The sequence below is a fragment of the Piliocolobus tephrosceles genome, chromosome 13 (assembly GCF_002776525.5).
Source record: "Piliocolobus tephrosceles isolate RC106 chromosome 13, ASM277652v3, whole genome shotgun sequence".
NCBI lineage: Eukaryota > Metazoa > Chordata > Mammalia > Primates > Cercopithecidae > Piliocolobus > Piliocolobus tephrosceles.
This window is the reverse complement of record NC_045446.1, coordinates 123,959,822-123,967,966: the sequence shown is the minus strand read 5'-3', so window position 1 is coordinate 123,967,966 and position 8,145 is coordinate 123,959,822. Positions and strand designations below refer to the sequence as shown.

At 38.7% G+C, this 8,145-nt stretch overlaps 1 long non-coding RNA gene across 1 annotated transcript; it reads left to right on the top strand.

The window, feature by feature from the left end:
- The first annotated feature begins 450 nt into the window (after positions 1–450).
- On the top strand, positions 451–6,721 carry LOC111540031. The gene is made up of 4 exons (XR_003308284.1): positions 451–805; positions 4,033–4,148; positions 5,507–5,713; positions 5,801–6,721. It is a non-coding gene; the product is annotated as an uncharacterized LOC111540031 (long non-coding RNA).
- Positions 6,722–8,145: the final 1,424 nt, after the last annotated feature.

Below are 8,145 nucleotides of genomic sequence, written 5' to 3'. Positions count from 1 at the left end.
CCCTCCACTCTGTCCCTCATTGAGAATTCTCTTGCTTTCCATTTTCCAGAAATATTTATGGTTTTCTCCTGTTCATGTTCTCTACTCCACTTTGTATTGAAAGTAAAAATAAGCTACTTTTGAAATATGATTACTCTTATGACTCAAATAATATTACATCATAACTTCAAATTTGTACAACGTATTTTACAGTTACCAAGGATAAATCTTTTATCCTTACACTCTGATGAAGGAAGATTAAGAATTATTTTCCCAAAATCAAAAAAAAAATAAGATTTTTGAAATTAAACATATTTATTGATATTTTCAAGTTCCTAGAATAAGCAAATGACATATCCACGGGCTAAAATCTATGGCTTTTCACTTTCACCCATTGGGTTGCAGTGTCTTCTTTCCTTGGAAGGTAAGGTCAGTCTACAGCCCCCATTTTGAATTTTAGAACTGAAGGAATCGAGTCCTTAGCAGGCTATTTTCCATCTATATTAAACATTTTATCCTTGTATTTTATGAAGTCAGGATTATTAAAATCCTTGTTAAGATATATACATTAATACCCAAATATTATGTGTTTATCATGAAATGATACTTATTGGGGAATTATGCAAATACAATAATTTGAGTGTAAAACTTCAGATTAAGACTTTGTAAGAAGAAAACAACCCTTGGTCAGTGACCTTTTTGTCATTTTGAATATAGGAGAAAAGGTAATAAAAACATCCTTCTACCTCTTGAGAATGGCCTTGACACGAATATTTGGAAAGTGCTTCAAAGAAGAAAAGGGCTGACTTACCGGTGAGGAGATTGGGTAAATATAAAACATACTCTACTATGAGAGCGATACTCTTAGATGACAAGTCAGGGAGGGGTTTATCGGGTTCTGTGTCCTGTCTCGATTATTAATAAACTGACATAAGTTTTTGCTTAGATGTTTGTAGTCACAACCAAAGGTAACGTGAGTTTAGCTTAAATCAGTTGAGAACAATTGGATGATTCAAAACCATGTATTTCTATAACACCAGCAGAATGCAATTAAGCAGTGTTATTTTAAGAAAACACTGAAAACAATTTTATCTAATAGCAAAAAGCCTCATTGGTGTGGCTGGACTTTTGGTATTAAAAATATTGTCCATGTTTAAATGACATTATTTGTTATCGATAATTATCCCACTGGTGCATTTGGGAAGGGGGAGATGAAAGTGGTTTTTATCTCATTAGCATGTCTTCACTGTGAACTGTTTGTAATATTAGTTTGCTTTGATCTTGCTTTTGATTATAGTGTGCAAAGCTGATATTATCTGTTATTATTTACATTAATAACTAAGTATCTCTTGTGGTTGACAAGACAATTTGTTATTATCAGACTGCCTTTATGCAATGCAAAGAGGTTTACACCCGGTCCCCCACCCAGCCTGTGTAAAACAGCAGGCGTTTATCTGCTCCCAGCAGCCTGGAGACATTGCCCTCTTCAAAGAGGCTCCATGGACACTGCTGGACAAAGACAGGAAGCACCTTGACGGTGAGCTGGAGACTTGGGCACACAGATTCTAATCTGGATATAGTTTCTACCTCAAGGGGATTTGCAAATTGGACAATCTAACCAGGAGCATATTCTGCTGACCCTGTTTTGTTCTGTTTTGTTGTTTTCTTGAGGTTTAAGTTGGGCAAGAGAAGGGGGGTTAGAGACAGAAGTGAGATAGTAGTGGCGAAGCTGAAATTTCTCTTGCAACAAGCAGAGTGTATTCTCATCATTATGTCCGCAGCATCTCAGGCTTCCAAAATGTGAGTTCTGGCAGATTATGAAGGCAAAAGATTTGCAACTCAAGGGGCTTTATTGTCAAGTTTCTATATTTGTCTTGCGTTTAACGTCTCTGCCATTCTCATTCCCAGAGATTTTGAGATATTTGACAAATTTTGACACATACAAGGATAATTTCTCTCCACTTCCAAAATGACTCCACTTCCAAGAATAATACCATGGTTGACTCATTAGGAGAGAAAAGGCTGTGAGTGGAGTTGAGTTCGAGATATGACAACTTCACATCTTTTAAACAGAGTGGGAGAATTTCAAAACACAAACTTTTTCTAATGGATTTAGTTGGCACTCTGACTTTATTATCTGCCAGTGGAAGTTTCATTTTCTCCAAATCTATTGGTTGGCAGGGCAGATTATATTCTCAGAAGTCTTGCTGGTCCTATAAATTTAACCCACCTCTAACAACAGCACAGAGAAGGTGAGGGAGCTACCTGAAGTGGCAAAGTCCATTGGAGGCAGCTGTTGACAGCTACTTGAATTCCCCAAGGCATGTTTTATTTGTGGATATATGTGCTGTTGCACAAAAGACATTGATGATCTTTGCATGTAGTCATGGAAAGCTACCTGCCGCCATATTTGGATGTGTCAGAAAGAATAGAGAAAAAGGAATGAATGAGGTGAGTCAGAATGTCCTGACATCATTTGGGGCCTTTGCTGACCTCTGAGATAGTTGAGGGGCTTTTGGATGTTCTTTTCACCTTCAGATTACTGAATTCATGGCAGAAGCCCCTAGAGATGGAAAGGATAAACAGAGTTTCTGTATGTCTTGACTCCACAAATTTCAGCTCCTTAATTGATCCATTCAGATGATGTCATAGTTGGAAGTACATCCTCTGGGCTAGGCTAGAGCAAGGTAAACACTGTTACTGCTAAGGACTTATACCACAAGAGCCCCTTTAACTAGCATGGTTGGCTGGTTAGATGGTACCTGGCTGTGCTGAGAAGTATTCACTCACTCTCACCTTAGTAACAAGCAAGAAGTGGAGAGCAACTACCTTTTTCTTCATGCCTGATTACAAGCCTTCACAGAGCTAAGAACTCTGCAAATGTCTTCTGTTTTCAGATTATGCCATAATTTAGGATGATTCTTGTATTTGTGTTATTTTTTATTTAGAGCAAGAATGAGGTCTGATGTTTTTCCCTGAACAAAAATGAACAATACAGCCATGAGAAGTCACAGGGATTTTTCTTGGATTTCTTGATGTCTGCACAAACTAGAATTTATATTTATATATTAACTACCTTGATTTCAGCCCTTCTGCTTGCCCATTTTGGGAAGGAGGGTTTGGGGGACAGACATAGAACTTTGTCCACCCCAGGTGACTATTTACCCATGAGCTATTCTGACCCTTACTATTATCTGATTGCATACGGAGACGATTGGCAGCTTAGCGGCTTTACCTTGACCGCCCATGCAGGGAAGTAAGTCAGTAACAACATTAAACACTAAGCAGGGACATCATGTTCCGTTTGTTACAAGGCATGGAATTTATCTTCTGGGAAAGCTGCACACAGTTCTTGATGTGACTCACTTTAGTACAATAGAAATCAGTCATGATTTGTTAATTTCATTTGTCCCTTCACAAGAAAGGAAAAAAACATTAATTGTATGGTGTTGGCAGAGGTTTTTCAGCCCATAAACTGAAATTTGACCAATGTTTTTCCAGAACACAGTCTTGGGAAGTAGATGTCATTAGTCTAACTTCAAAAGGAACAAAGGAACCATGTTTAGAGAAGCTGACTAACTTCCCCAAAGGTAGACCACTACTAAAGATGAAAACACTTTTTGAAATGAAAGCTAAGATTTTTTACATAAACACATCTTCAGCTATTGTTTTCCCTATTCGTTTCTTTATTGAAAGGAAAAGAAGAAAAAGCTATAAAATTTTCAGGGAATTAGGCTCAGGGTGATTTTTGGAGTAATGGGCTTTTTGACATGAATTACCTGACTGTCATGGTTTAAATCATAACCATTGTAGAAGGTGTCAGGGAGACTGAGCAAGGCTGAGGCCAATTATTAAGTGTAATTATTTTATTGAGCTGCTGTTACTATAACTACATGTTAGAGAACATTATTTAAAGCCTATCTCAGTATATAATTTGTGTAAATTGATTGATAGGACATTTTTGTTTATCAATATAAAAACATTCATTTTTAGCTTGGAGATTGTACTCTTTCATCTTAGAGACCATCACTCCTGGCAATGTTTCAATTTCAGCTCCCCATCCTCATTTGACCACGGCCTTCTCCTGAGTGGCTCAGAAGAGCAGGATAACTGCCCTTGAAATGTACTGTGAACACGTGGGCCAAGTACACCTGGACTTGAAGTCGGATGTAAGTTTGCAAATGTGTCCTTGGACACAATCATACGCCCTCTTGAAGTTCCAGTTTCCTCAGGAGCCAAACTTCACAGAGATACTGTAACAACTAAATGCTATATATATGTGAAAGAGTGTAACAACGTCTTCCAGAAATAGTAGGTGCCTGATAAATATTCTTTGACTCTGTATCTATTTACAAAGCAAATTGAAGTTATATGAATATTTTTTTTCCTTACTGATTAAGAAAGGTTTTTAGCTTTCCTTTACTCAGCAACCAGATTACTCTGGTTAAAGAGTGAAACTGCTTAGATGTTTAAGAAAAGCACAAAAGCTACGTGGATTTTTTGTGACAGCCCAGTTCTGAGAGGACAGATGTGAAATTGTAAAACACTGAAGAATCATGTATTCTGGCTACACTAGGCCTATATACCCTTCCAGGAACTCCTGTTATTAGCCAGGCTTGTCAAGAACTAATCACTAGCTTTCAAGTTTTGTAAGGATACTCTGAAGGTTTACTTTAACCCTACTATACACAAAAATGTTTGTATTGTTACCCACTGATAAGAAAACTATTAGCATTCATTAAGTACAGCCATAAATCTCTCTCTTGGAAGAGCAATAATGCAGCCTTCCAGCTGCCATAATGAATGCAGTGTTTAATCTCTCCTTGGGAAAGTGTCCTAACTTCAGACCTCTACTATAGTTAGACACCCTGGGAAGAGCATGGCATTGTGGAAATGAGACTGATGACAAAGAGTTATACTCTTGCCTGATTTTAGGTCCAGAAAGCCTCCAAGTTACAATTAAAACAGAAGCCTTAATTTTAAAAAGGAAATGAAAAGTAAAGTGACTTGTTCAAAGAAGATGGAATGTTAACATTTATTGTGTGCCTACAGAAATGACAGGCACAATAGAAGGAAATTTCTATTTGTACTAGGTCATTTTCTCCTTATAACTACCCTCCAAGTTATTGTTGGAGGGTACTAATGTTACAGAGAAGAAAAGAGGAACACAGAAAGATTGATATGGCAGCCCAGCATCAGAGATAGAATCCAGCATAAGCAGAGTGAATTTAGCTGTCTCTGATTCTAGATGCTACCAGGTGCTACTGGATGCTATCCCTAAGAGCGGTATCTTATTTTTAGAAATCACACCTGTCTCGGTGAGAAGGAAGGTGTGAACTTCAAGGTAGAACATGGAAGTTTGGAACCTTGTTTCTATTTTGGGGAACATTTATAGCATATCATATGAAGTCTTCTTTGTCTCACTTTACTTACACACTGTTCCAGGGTTCCCTTTGACGAACAGCATCCCTGCGTTGCAGTATCCTTAAACTCATTTTGTCTGCGGGCTTTTCCTTCTATTTCTAAGTTCCCTGGCTGGAAAACACCTTGTGCCCCTTGTCATCTGATGCAGCCACACAGCTCAGCTTTGGAGAATAGAACCAACGGCCCAGGGACAAGGAGAGGTCTCTTTCTCTATGGAAAAATAAGAAAGGCATCACCTGAGGCTGTGCTAAATTAACAACCAGAAGGGAGAAGGCTTAGGCAGTTCAGTGGCTCCTTGTCTTCCCCCTCCGTAAGTTTGTTGCACAGGAATCTAAATTTCCAACATTTAATAACCTCTGAGTTTGAGCACATGCTAATGAATGATCTTCACTTCCAGGAGGAACTGAAAGAAAAGAAAAACCAACATCTCCAAGTCTAAGACATTACCTTCCCACAGGCAATACCATGTAGTGACTGCCCTCATGACGACCTTCTCTAGGCACTTCCCACCCATGGGAGAAGATACAAGATAGAGGTTGTTACATGGAATTTTTGAGCATCAGGAGAGTGCTGCTTTGATAATTTCATCTGGAAAAATTGAAAGTTACCTTAAACATAAGCTTCAGCATCTACAACAGCCTGGTATACAAAAAATGGTGAACGTTTGCCTTCCAGTTCAACGAGGGAAGAGAAAATCTAAACAACATAAAAACAAACAATTAATATGGCTTGATATTTCAAAAAGCTAAATTAAATTCAGCATGTGATCAACTTACTAACAAATCACATTGGAACATGGGGATCCTCTCCAAAGGGGAGAGCTGGTAGATGGGGTGGCTGTGTCTTTCCAGCTGGTGATTGCTTAGACTGTAGAGCAGAACCCACCAGCTCAGCTTTGTTTGGTTGGCAATTCATCCTCTTTTGAGTCTATTCGTAAATATTACACAGAAATAACAGCTTTAAACAAGCTTTATGTGTGATTGCTAGAGTTGGTTTAACGCTTTATTTAACACTACATGTTTAGCTTGCTTGAATACACTTGCACAGATGTTCTGTTCTATAAAGGATAGAAAAGGACATGAGGAAACTCTTGAAAGGAATTGTTCTTGAGATTATTTCATTATCTCTATCTCTGCAGAGTTTAAGTCTCTAACTTGGCTGTGAGTCATATGTGTACTATTTCATTTCTCTAAGAATGCACTAATAAGAATATCCATGTACTACAAAGAGAAAATATATGTGTATATGTTTGTTTGTGTGTGTGTGTGTGCATGTGTGCTCTTGTGTGTGTATGCATGCTCTTGTGTGTGTGTGAGTGAGAGAGAGAATGGAGGTAGGAAAATAAAAAATCTCTCTTCAAATGAATGAAAAATAAAACCTGTGTGATCTTATGATGCTTAATAAACTATGGAAATGGTATTTTCGTCTCAGTAGGAGTTTAACTATTTGCATGTATTTTGAGTTCCCTTAAGGCACTTCCAACAACAACAAAAAAAAAAACAAAAGCAAAAGAAGATTATTAGTTTCCTCTATAGGAGTGAGCTGGACAGATTCCACAGTATAAGATGAGAGAACTCTGAAAGGTCAACGATTGGAAAGGAACCAGAAACAGGCTTGTGTTTCGTGTTTCTTTTCAGGTGTAACACCTGGTTTTGGAAGGGCCTCTCTACTCTGTGGCTCGTATTCCTGCTTCTTTATTGATATGAAACTTACAGCAGAAAAAGATGGGGCTCACACCTGTAATTCCAGCACTTTGGGAGGTAAAGGCAGGGGGCATTGCATAAGCTCATGAGTTCTAGACCAGCCTGGACAACATGGCAAAACCCCATCTCTACAAAGAAAGAAAAAATTAGCTGAGCATTGTGGCACATGCCTATAGTCACAGCTGCTCAGGAGGTTGAAGCGAGAGGATTGCTTGAGCCCAGGAAGTTGAGGCTGCAGTGAGCTGAGATTATGCCACTGTACTCCAGCCTGGGTGACAGAGCAAGACCCTGTCTCAAAAAAAAAAAATTAAGAAAGAAGGAAAGAAAGACAGAAAGACACAAAGAAAGAAAGAGAGAAAGAGAGGGAGGGAGGGAGAGAGAAAGAAAGGAAGAGAGAAAGAGGAAAGGAAGGAAGGAAGGAAGGAAGGAAAAAAAGTTACAGCAGAAAAAGAAATGTTCTCAGTTCCCTCCTGTGTCCCAAGATACTGTGAGCATTTTTTATTTTGGGGAGTGTCCGTATTATCAAAAAACCCAGAAAAACTTTTTTTTTCCCTACTAATTTCCATTATACAAGTAGAGATTTTTGTTGTGTAATGGTGGCAAGCCAGACTGGTATTGCTTGGCTGTGTCCTCACCCAAAATCTCATGTTGAATTGTAATCCCTGTAATCCACATGTGAAGGGTGGGACCTGGTGGGAGGTCTTTAAATCATGGGGGCACTTTCCCTTATGCTGTTCTCATGAGAGTGAATGAGTTCTCATGAGATCTGATGATTTCATTAGCGTCGGGCATTTCCCCTGCTGGTACTCATTTTCTCTCCTGCCACTCTGTGAAGAGGTGCCTTCTTACATGATTGTAAGTTCCCTGAGGCCTCCCTAGCCATGTGGAACTGTGAGTCAATTAAACCTCTTTTCTTTACAAATTATCCAGTCTTGGTATTTCTTCATAGCAGCATGAGAATGGACTATTACACAGAGATTTTCCAATAGGCTCTACCAAATACGAGGAATAACACAGATTGTGGTAGGCAGCTTCATGG